This window comes from Homarus americanus, unplaced genomic scaffold, assembly GCF_018991925.1.
Source record: "Homarus americanus isolate GMGI-L3 unplaced genomic scaffold, GMGI_Hamer_2.0 scaffold38436, whole genome shotgun sequence".
In the NCBI taxonomy this organism is placed as follows: Eukaryota; Metazoa; Arthropoda; class Malacostraca; order Decapoda; family Nephropidae; genus Homarus; species Homarus americanus.
In genome coordinates, this window is record NW_024748169.1 from 1 (window position 1) to 12,500 (window position 12,500).

Consider the following 12,500-nt stretch of genomic DNA (forward strand, 5'->3'; position numbering starts at 1 on the left):
CATTAAAGACCAAAATGGAACAAAATTGCACGAGGAAAATGAACAAGAGTCAGCATTCAAAAGGGAATGGGTAAAAGTTTTAAAATATCAGATGAGGAAAATGAAGATTTTGATAGTGAACACGAAGAAAGGATAGAAGAAGAAATGGGAAGACAAATACATAGAATCACCCCAAGGCAATATATAGACTATAACTTATTACCTAATAATCAAATAATAACCATGGGAGAAATGATGCACTGTGTGGGGAAATTTAAGGAAAAAGCCCCTGGGCTCACAGGTATTACACGAAATATGATCATGAATCTACCTGAAAACATTTTAAATACACTGTTAAACATTTATAACGCATGTAATAACTGGTTACTTTCCAGACAAACTAAAATATGCTAAAATGATATTTATTCCTAAGAGGGTAAGGACAATAAGGAAATATTAAACTACAGGCCAATATCTTTATTAGAAATTACCGGGAAACTATTGGAAAAAATATTAAATTCAAGACTTATAGCCTTTTTAACACAACATGGGAAAACTAACAACAGACAACATGGATTTATACCCAATAGAAATACCCTAACTGCAATAGCTATAATAACGGAAATAATTGCAATAGAAAAAAGCAAGGGTAACCAGATCAATATAATTTTAAGGGATGTTTCTAAGGCTTTTGATAAAGTTGGGCATTTAGGCTTGAAATATAAAATATTAAAACTGGGACTTAACGAATACATGCTAAGAATATTGTGTAACTATTTAGATGATAGGAGAGCACAAATTCAAATTGGAAACTTTTTAGGAACTATGTTTAATCTTGAGAGTGGAGTACCTCAAGGAGGATGCCTTTCTCCAACACTATATACAATTTATACTTCAGACACACCTCAACCTACCCCCTTTAGTGAATATATAATGTTTGCTGATGATATTACTCAAATAGTATCATACTAGGAGAAAATCGAAACTCAATTTATGGCACTACACGGTAGAGCGATAAAAAACATAAATGATTTTACGAAAAAATGGAAAATCCAGGACAAATAAGAATAAATTCAGATAATACCAATAGCCAAAAGATTAAAACAAGTCAGTAATAGTCGACCAGGAACTATACCCATACGACTTTTCTGAAGGTAGGATGCTTGGATTAAAACAACAAAAGAGGATATGTATAACATACTTAAAAGATAAAGAACACGACAGGCAAGAATAAGATTATCAAAAATAAACGCTTTAGAACCTTAGCGTATAACAAAAAGAAAAGATTTATATTGCCCTTGTCAAATCAATTATGGACTACCCACCCATCCATTGAACACCCATAAGTAAAAACGTGCATTAAAGGTTACAAACAGTACAAAATATAGCCCTCAGATTTATATATAACATAAATATAAGACCACATCAATAATGAACAGCTACAAGAGAGCAAACCTCTTAGCAATCAGTAATAGATATACACAACAAAGCTGTAAATATTTGGAAAAAAGTGACTGAACTTAACACAGAAACATATCAAACTGGAAAAATAATATATGATAGACAGGAAGAAGTAATTGAACCACCTCCTGCCTCAATATACACATTTCTACATAAAACATTACTAGAGGAATAAAGATGAGAGTGACCAACCAGCTCCACTAAGAACCTGGCACACAGTGTACCTTTAGACTAACACAACTAACACTTAACTAACACCAAAAAAAAATGTGACTACCCTCCCAGTTACACAAGGACCTGGGCGGGCTCACTAACTCCAACAATAACAAAAATAATAATAATAAGCAGCATTATATAAATAAACCAATATTAATACAAAGGTCTGACGACCCAAGGGAGCAGAACAAAGACAAAACACCAATAAGAAAGATGAAGCGATCTGGTTGAGCCCAGATTCTTTCTACTCCTACTGTATTTCAGTTTCACCACCTTTTCTTCAATTCCTAATAATCTTCTTTCACCTCTTAACTAATGACTTCGTATCGTATCGTACTATCTAGCCTAAACTGTTTAGCCTGACGTAGAGTTTTTTAATAAATCTGGTGATATGGAACCACACACAACCCCCCTTAACCTGGGATAATGCAATCAAATGGATAATTGCTAACTATTCTCAGAGATAATGCAATCAAATGGTTAGTTGCTAACCGGGGGCTGCGCCCCCGGACCCCCTGTGTTAGATACTGTATTTGGTCATGATGAATTGTTTATTAGACTATAAGAAATCCTCTTCCTTCTTGTATTGGCAAGGGGAGTTTGCTTTAACTTAGGTATGCTAGCCTAAGTAAAAATAGATGCCCCTTCCTTATTGGTGTTGTCGATGGCACAGCACAGCACAGCACCGTGCCTATGACGAAATCAACTTCATTAAACTCAACTCATACTTCAAATGCACCAAGAGAACTTGCACACCCGAATGGAAGACCGTCAGAGTCAATGGAGGGCCGATTTAATAGCATACTATACAAAATGATCCGAGAATCTGCAAATACCGAGTGGGAGACGGTCGTCAAAGCGTCCGCCCTTGTATGCTGGATGGCACTATTTCACTATAGTAAGGGGTAGGGGCACCTCGGTCATATTATACAACATACCAAAGAAGTTCCACACCCGCATGGGAGACCATCAGAGTCAATCGGGGTCGATTTGATAGCATACTACAGAAACTTGCACACCCGAATGGGAGACCGTCAAAGTCAATCCGGGGTCGATTTGATAGCATACTACAGAAACTTGCACACCCGAATGGGAGACCGTCAAAGTCAATCGGGGGTCGATTTAATAGCATACTACAGAAACTTGCACACCCGAATGGGAGACCGTCAAAGTCAATCGGGGATCGATTTGATAGCATACCACAGAAACTTGCACACCCGAATGGGAGACCGTCAAAGTCAATCGGGGGTCGATTTAATAGCATACTACAGAAACTTGCACACCCGAATGGGACACCGTCAAAGTCAATCGGGGGTCGATTTGATAGCATACTACAGAAACTTGCACACCCGAATGGGAGACCGTCAAAGTCAATCGGGGATCGATTTGATAGCATACCACAGAAACTTGCACACCCGAATGGGAGACCGTCAAAGTCAATCGGGGGTCGATTTAATAGCATACCACAGAAACTTGCACACCCGAATGGGAGACCGTCAAAGTCAATCGGGGGTCGATTTGATAGCATACTACAGAAACTTGCACACCCGAATGGGAGACAGTGAAAGTCAATCGGGGGTCGATTTAATAGCATACTACAGAAACTTGCACACCCGAATGGGAGACAGTCAAAGTCAATCGGGGGTCGATTTAATAGCATACTACAGAAACTTGCACACCCGAATGGGAGACCGTCAAAGTCAATCAAAGTCGACGACAGCATACTGGTTAGAAACTTTGTGTTCCGAATGGGAGACCGTCAAAGTCAATCGGGGTCGATTTGATAGCATACTACAGAAACTTGCACACCCGAATGGGGAGACAAAATAAAAGTCAATCGGGGGTCGATTTAATAGCATACCAGAAACTTGCACACCCGAATGGGAGACCGTCAAAGTCAATCGGGGGTCGATTTAATAGCATACTACAGAAACTTGCACACCTGAATGGGAGACCGTGAAAGTCAATCGGGGGTCGATTTGATAGCATACTACAGAAACTTGCACACCCGAATGGGAGACAGTCAAAGTCAATCGGGGGTCGATTTAATAGCATACTACAGAAACTTGCACACCCGAATGGGAGACAGTCAAAGTCAATCGGGGGTCGATTTGATAGCATACTACAGAAACTTGCACACCCGGTCGAGACCGTCAAAGTCAATCGGGGTCGATTTGATAGCATACTACAGAAACTGCACACCCGAATGGGAGACAGTCAAAGTCAATCGGGGGTCGATTTAATAGCATACTAAGCAGAAATCCAGTAATAATCTTGGAATGGGAGAACGTCACCGTAGCTGACGAATACATACTACAGAAACTTGCACACCCGAATGGAAGACAGTGAAAGTCAATCGGGGGTCGATTTAATAGCATACTACAGAAACTTGCACACCCGAATGGGAGACAGTCAAAGTCAATCGGGGGTCGATTTAATAGCATACTAAAGAAACTTGCACACCCGAATGAGATACCGTCAAAGTCAATCGGGTGTCGATTTAATAGCATACTACAGAAACTTGCACACCCGAATGGGAGACCGTCAAAGTCAATCGGGGGTCGATTTAATAGCATACTACAGAAACTTGCACACCCGAATGGGAGACCGTCAAAGTCAATCGGGGGTCGATTTGATAGCATACTACAGAAACTTGCACACCCGAATGGGAGACAGTCAAAGTAAATCGGGGGTCGATTTAATAGCATACTACAGAACTTGCACACCCGAATGGGAGACCGTCAAAGCAATCGGGGGTCGATTTAATAGCATACTACAGAAACTTCACACCCGAATGGGAGACCGTCAAAGTCAATCGGGGGTCGATTTGATAGCATACTACAGAAACTTGCACACCCGAATGGGAGACCGTCAAAGTCAATCGGGGGTCGATTTGATAGCATACTACAGAAACTTGCACACCCGAATGGGAGCCAGTCAAAGTCAATCGGGGGTCGATTTAATAGCATACTACAGAAACTTGCACACCCGAATGGGAGACCGTCAGAGTCAATCGAGGGTCAATTTAATAGCATACTATACAAAATGATCCGAGAATGTGCACACACCGAGTGGGAGACGGTGATGAAAGCGTCCGCCCTTGTACACTGGATGGCACTATTTCACTATAGTAAGGGGTAGGGGCACCTCGGTCATATTATACAACATACCAGAGAAGTTCCACACCCGCATGGGAGACCGTCAAAGTGAATCGGGGGTCGATTTGATAGCATACTACAGAGAACTTGCACACCCGAATGGGAGACCGTCAAAGTCAATCGGGGGTCGATTTGATAGCATACTACAGAGAACTTGCACACCCGAATGGGAGACAGTCAAAGTCAATCGGGGGTCGATTTAATAGCATACTACAGAAACTTGCACACCCGAATGGGAGACCGTCAAAGTCAATCGGGGGTCGATTTGATAGCATACTACAGAAACTTGCACACCCGAATGGGAGACCGTCAAAGTCAATCGGGGGTCGATTTGATAGCATACTACAGAAACTTGCACACCCGAATGGGAGACAGTGAAAGTCAATCGGGGGTCGATTTAATAGCATACTACAGAAACTTGCACACCCGAATGGGAGACAGTGAAAGTCAATCGGGGGTCGATTTAATAGCATACTACAGAAACTTGCACACCCGAATGGGAGACCTTCAAAGTCAATCGGGGGTCGATTTAATAGCATACTACAGAAACTTGCACACCCGAATGGGAGACCGTCAAAGTCAATCGGGGGTCGATTTGATAGCATACTACAGAAACTTGCACACCCGAATGGGAGACAGTCAAAGTCAATCGGGGGTCGATTTAATAGCATACTACAGAAACTTGCACACCCGAATGGGAGACCGTCAAAGTCAATCGGGGGTCGATTTAAGAGCATACTTTACAAAATGATCCGAGAATCTGCACACACCGAGTGGGAGACGGTGATGAAAACGTCCGCCCTTATATGTTCGATTGCACTATTTCACTATATTAAGGGGAGAGGGTGCCTTCGCACACATATTCGGTGTGAAATATCTTCCGCCCCCCAGCGGAGCGCTTCGGCGCCTCTGCGAAGCCAAGCGCGGCCTTCAAAAACAACAACAAAATTGCCGTAAACTTTCCCTTCCCTGCCCTGCAAGCTTGGGCAGCAGCAACAGCAGAAGAAGAGAGAAAATAGTCTCATGGGGTCAGAGGAATGGCAGTGGAGCGCGATCTATAATTTCACTAGCCAGGTCTGTCTCCCAAATTGGTGTAGCCTCTCTCGGCGCACACGTCGCCACCACAGTTTTCCGCGACAGCAGCTTTGGCATCATGATGTTGCGTCTATTGTAAGTCCGGAACTGGGTTATTCGGCTGTTCGCGAACAGTCGGGTTTTAACCTTGCCTAACAAACGATCAAACAACTTCCACTCTCGAGGTGCGGTACGGTGACTGTCCTATCGTCCGCTCTTGTATGCTGGATTGCACTATTTCACTATATTAAGGGGAGAGGGTGCCTTCACACACCTATTCGGTGTGGAATATCTTCCGCCCCCAGCGGAGCGCCTTCGGCGCCTCTGCGAAGCGCGGCATTCAAAAACAACAACCAAAGTTGCCGCCGCTTTCCCTTCCCTGCCCTGCAATGGCTGGAGCAGCAGCAGCAGAAGAAGAAAGAGAGAGAGAGAAAATAGTCTCATGGGGTCAGAGGAATGGCAGTGGAGCGCGATCTATGAATTTCACTAGCCAGGTCTGTCTCCCAATTGAACATTATTACTCTCTCGGCGCGCACGTCGCCACCACGGTTTCGCGACAGCAGCATCATGATGTTGCGTCTATTGTAAGTCCGGAACCGGGTTATTCGGCTGTTCGCGAACAGTCAGGTTTTAACCTTGCCTAACAAACGATCAAACAACTTCCACTCTCGAGGTGCGGTACGGTGACTGTCCTATCGTCCGCTCTTGTATGCTGGATTGCACTATTTCACTATATTAAGGGGAGAGGGTGCCTTCACACATATTCGATGTGAAATATCTTCCGCCCCCCAGCGGAGCGCTTCGGCGCCTCTGCGAAGCAAAACGCGGCATTCAAAAACAACAACCAAAATTGCCGTCGATTTCCTCTCCCTGCCCTGCAATGGCTGGAGCAGAAGGAGAGCGAGAGAGAGAATAGTCTCATTGGGTCAGAGGAATGGCAGTGGAGCGGGCTAATGGCGAGTAGGCTCGAGATCTATCAATTACACTAGCCAGGTCGCTCTCCCTATTGAACATTATTACTCTCTCTCGGCGCACACGTCGCCACTGCGGTTTCCGCGACAGCAGCAGCAGCAGCATCATGATGTTGCATCCACCAATTAGTCCGGAACCGGGTTATTCGGCTGTCTGCAAACAGTCCGGTTTTAACCTTACCCAACAAACAACATCCACTCTCGAGGTGCGGTACGGTGAATGTCCTATCGTCCGACCTTGTATGCTGGATTGCACTATTTCACTATATTAAGGGGAGAGGGCGCCTTCACACACATATTCGATGTAAAATATTTTCCGCCCCCCAGCGGAGCGCTTCGGCGCCTCTGGGAAGCAAAGCGCGGCCTTCAAAAACAACAACCAAAATTGCCGTCGCTTCCCTGCCCTGCAATGGCTGGAGCAGAAGGAGAGAGATTTTAGTCTCATTGGATCAGAGGAATGGCAGCGGAGCGGGCTTATGGGGCGTAGGCTCGCGATCTATCAATTACACTTGCCAGGTCTCTCTTCCGTTTGGCCATTATTTACTCCGTCTCTCTCTCGGCACACACGTCGCCACCCTACTAGTTTCCGTCACAGCATATGCTGCGGCCTTTCAGTCCGGAACGGGGCTCCCCTTCGCCTTGCTGTCTGCCCAACTTAGCGGACTTGCGTTGGCTGATCACCCCGTCTTCGCGTCTGTGCCGGCCTTCAATGCAGCGCCCAACCGTCTCTTGACCGAGATTCATTGCACTATTCCACGCGCAAACGGCTACCCTAAATGTGCATAGACAACGCTCATGGTTCAACACGACCAAGGCGCAGTCTGGGAGCCGAGTATACTAAAAAGAGAGTTTAGCAGCCAAAACTCGTCAAAGCACACGTTGGGTTACCCCATCACCTAACAACGATGATGGCGGTTCCCACCCGTGAAATACACAACCTAACCAATATTGGGCGACGATGGCGCTCATGAGCCCACGTCCCAACAAACAGTAAGAGAAAGAGAGAGAGGAGGAGATGGGCCAATGTGCGGTCCCTCGCCCAATGTCTTATGCCTCGCTGGGGCAAAGAGAAGAGAAGAGAAGAGGAGCGGATAAGGGAGGAGATTGGCCAACGTGCGGTCCCTCGCCCAATGTCGGCTGCCTCGCTGGAGCTGGGTAAAGAGGAGAGGAACGGATAAGGGAGGAGATTGGCACACACGGTGGCGCTGCCGGCGCCGAGGATAGCAAGAGAAGGTGCAGTTTGATCTGATCATCTGGTTTGCTATTTCTCTAAGGCCAACGTGCGGTCCCTCGCCCAATGTCGGCTGCCTCGCTGGGGCAAAGAGAAGAGGAGAGGATAAGGGAGGAGATTGGCACACACGGTGGCGCTGCCGGCTCCGAGGATAGCGAGAGAAGGTGCAGTTTGATCTGATCATCTGGTTTGCTATTTCTCTAAGGCCAACGTGCGGTCCCTCGCCCAATGTCTTCTGCCTCGCTGGGGCAAAGAGAAGAGGAGCGGATAAGGAGGAGATTCGCCAACGTGCGGTCCCTCGCCCAATGTCGGCTGCCTCGCTGGAGCTGGGGCAAAGAGGAGCGGATAAGGGAGGAGATTGGCACACACGGTGGCGCTGCCGGCGCCGAGGATAGCAAGAGAAGGTGCAGTTAGATCTGATCATCTGGTTTGCTATTTCTCTAAGGCCAACGTGCGGTCCCTCGCCCAATGTCTTCTGCCTCTCTCTCAATCTCACTATTTTGGCCGCCGTGATAGGCGCCGCCAACAGCAGCAGCTACCTGGTTGATCCTGCCAGTAGTCATATACTTGTCTCAAAGATTAAGCCATGCATGTGTAAGTACAAGCCGATTTAAGGCGAAACCGCGAATGGCTCATTAAATCAGCTATGTTTCATTGGATCTGTAAACCCACTTACTTGGATAACTGTGGCAATTCTAGAGCTAATACATGCAATTGGTCTCTGACCGCAAGGGAAGAGCGCTTTTATTAGTTCAAAACTGGTCGGGCCCCGGTCCGTAACCCACCTGTGGTGAATCTGAATAACTTCGGGCTGAGCGCGCGGTCTCCGCACCGGCGCCGCTTCTTTCAAGTGTCTGCCTTATCAGCTTTCGATTGTAGGTTATGCGCCTACAATGGCTATAACGGGTAACGGGGAATCAGGGTTCGATTCCGGAGAGGGAGCCTGAGAAACGGCTACCACATCTAAGGAAGGCAGCAGGCACGCAAATTACCCACTCCCGGCACGGGGAGGTAGTGACGAAAAATAACGATGTGAGTCTCAATCCGAGGCCTCGCAATCGGAATGAGTACACTTTAAATCCTTTAACGAGTATCCATTGGAGGGCAAGTCTGGTGCCAGCAGCCGCGGTAATTCCAGCTCCAATAGCGTATATTAAAGTTGTTGCGGTTAAAAAGCTCGTAGTTGGATCTCAGTTCCGGACTGACGGTGCACCGCCGGTGTTTACTGTCACGCTCCGAACAGCGCCCCGCCGCTCGCACGGATGCTCTTTGTCGAGTGTCCCGCCGGAGAGTTTACTTTGAAAAAATTAGAGTGCTCAGAGCAGGCTATTTGAATGGCCCGAATGGTGATGCATGGAATAATGGAATAGGACCTCGGTTCTATTTTGTTGGTTTTCGGAACCAGAGGTAATGACTAATCGGAACAGGCGGGGCATTCGTATTGACGCTAGAGGAAATTCTTGGACCGTCGCAAGACGAACTACTAAAGCATTTGCCAAGGATGTTTTCATTAATCAAGAACGAAAGTTAGAGGTTCGAAGGCGATCAGATACCCTAGTTCTAACCATAAACGATGCCAACTAGCGATCCGCCGGCGTTATTCCCATGACCCGGGCAGCTTCCGAAACCAAAGTCTTTGGGTTCCGGGGAAGTATGGTTGCAAAGCTGAAACTTAAAGGAATTGACGGAAGGGCACCACCAGGAGTGGAGCCTGCGGCTTAATTTGACTCAACACGGGAAACCTCACCAGGCCCAGACACCGGAAGGATTGACAGATTGAGAGCTCTTTCTCGATTCGGTGGGTGGTGGTGCATGGCCGTTCTTAGTTGGTGGAGCGATTTGTCTGGTTAATTCCGATAACGAACGAGACTCTGGCCTACTAAGTAGTCGACGGATCTCCAGAAAATGGTGTCCAGTTCGCAACTTCTTCTTAGAGGATAAGCGGCAATTCTAGCCGCACGAGATTGAGCAATAACAGGTCTGTGATGCCCTTAGATGTTCTGGGCCGCACGCCGCTACACTGAAGGGATCAACGAGCTCCGAGAGGAGCGGGTAACCCGTTCAAAGCCTTTCTTGATAGGGATTGGGGCTTGCAATTGTTTCCCATGAACGAGGAATTCCCAGTAAGTGCAAGTCATCAGCTTGCGCTGACTACGCCCTGCCCTTTGTACACACCGCCCGTCGCTACTACCGATTGAATGATTTAGTGAGGCCTTCGGACTGGCGCTCTTGGATTGTCGGCCCCGTTGTTGAGGGTTTTCTGGGGTCGTCGCCTCGAGCTGACGGAAAGATGTCCAAACTTGATCATTTAGAGGAAGTAAAAGTCGTAACAAGGTTTCCGTAGGTGAACCTGCGGAAGGATCATTAACAGAGAGAAAGAGAACGGGCGCTTAAAACTACTACTACTCTCCTGATTGGGCGGTCTCGGCTCTGCTGGCAACTCCAGCAGCGAAGAGGACAATCCGGCCCCCGCAAAAAATAGGTACCACCACGCTGTAGGTGGACCACACTCGGCGAGAGCGAAGACCGGAGGAGGAGGACGGACGGGGCTTTGACGGCTGCCCGTCCGTTCCTTACTACCCGAATAAGCCTCTTGACCCAAAAGAGTGAAATTCAAGTGTCAAAAACAACAACAAGCCGTCCGGCCAAACCCAAACCACAAACTTGGGCTATGTCTGTCAAACCCTTTCATTGAGACTCGACCTGTGATGGTTAGTCAAAAAGACCAAATGGCAAATACACAACTCTTAACGGGGATCACTCGGCTCGTGGGTCGATGAAGACCGCAAACTGCGTGTCGGTATGTGAATCGCAAGAATACCAGATACATCGACAAGTTGAACGATATTGCGCGGCGGCAGCCATATGAGCTTGTCGCCGCACTCCGAGGGTCGGAAATATACATCCATCGGTTGCTGCGAGTTCGGTGCCTGCTGACTGTCTACTAACCGAGCTCCCCCGCCGCTTTGCGAGGCGCGCCCTTAAAACAAGCAAGCCTATCACTAGCAAGTCCATGGACTTGGCGCACCCACATTCAACCACAACAAAGCGACAGTTGTCGCCTCGCAAATAACTGGAGGCGGCGTTTTGCCTGCTGTCCACAGAGACACGAATGGCCGTCGGCCGCTCATGGCTGATGCTGCACATGTTCTAAGAGGCACTCCATCCCACGAAGAGGAAACGAAACCGGGTCGGATATCTTTTAAGTAAGCCCCGCCGGAATTTCGTCTATCACCTCGAAAAGAGTGCTTGGCATGCATTGCAGTGGAACCTAAATTGATGAGTGCGCCTGGGCCCGCAGTCTACCATGTAGTGGTGCAGGCAGAGAGATGAGAATGCTTGGGTGACGCCGTGCTCTTCCTCACGCGCTCCTCCACCCTCTCCCACGGTCAGACGCGGTGTAGGCGTTCTCTTTGAGAGTTCGCCACGAGTCCACGTCTATCTCATGACTGGGAGGGAGGCAGGGGGAGTTCTCTCTAAACGCGTTAAAGACGGTGTTGCGCCTCATAACGGCGCTCGCCGGGATAGAACACTAGTTCTGCAGCCGGAAAGGCCGCTCACGCCAATTAATACTGCGACTCTCGCTCTCTTTCTCCGGATAAACAAGTGCCACTGCTGTGGCATGCGGGAACGGGGAAAGAGGTCAAAGTTTAAGCGGCAAAGGTGCGGCCGAGTAAGGGCGGAACACGAGCGTATATGCATTAAAACTGTGTGTGTATATGACTCTGCGAGAGATGTTCTGCTGGAACACTTTTCCTATTGGCTATTTACCACTCAATGAGGAGGAACGGAGTCAGGGGTGGGAGTGCCGGCGCCATGGCCGCTGGTACCCCCGCGACAAGCCCCTCAAACCTTCCTGCCTGGTAATGTCGGTGGTGAAGAAAGTCGGTGGCAGAGCGTCTTCCGCTTCGTGGTTGGGGAACTTGTTCCCCTAAGGATGATGAGACCACGATCGACCTCGTAGTAGGAGAGAGCTACCCGCCAAATTTAAGCATATTAATAAGCGGAGGAAAAGAAACCAACAGGGATTCCCTTAGTAAGGGCGACTGAACCGGGAAAAGCCCAGCGCATAACCTCGATGTCTTCGGGCACGAGGGGTGTTGCGTTTCAGAGGGTCCAGCACGCCGTCCCATACCGTCTAAGTCAAGCTTGAAAGCGGCCACTGCCCATGGAGGGTGACAGGCCCGTATGGCGGCGCCCGTGAGGGTACAGATGGGACGGTCGGAAGGGGCCTCTCTGTAGAGTCGGGTTGCTTGAAAGTGCAGCCCAAAGCAGGTGGTAAACTCCATCTAAGGCTAAATATGACCACGAGACCGATAGCGAACAAGTACCGTGAGGGAAAGTTGAAAAGAACTTTAAAGAGAGAGTTCAAGAGTACGTGAAACCGTTAAGAGCCAAACGGGTGGAAAC

At 47.8% G+C, this 12,500-nt stretch overlaps 1 non-coding gene across 1 annotated transcript in view; it reads left to right on the plus strand.

Moving 5' to 3' along the window:
* The first annotated feature begins 12,043 nt into the window (after window positions 1–12,043).
* The window catches only part of LOC121880212, a 4,328-nt gene continuing 3,871 nt past the window's right edge, over window positions 12,044–12,500 (plus strand). Inside the window, exon 1 of the ribosomal RNA XR_006091506.1 lies at window positions 12,044–12,500. This exon is cut by the window's right edge and continues 3,871 nt beyond it. This is a non-coding gene — a ribosomal RNA (large subunit ribosomal RNA).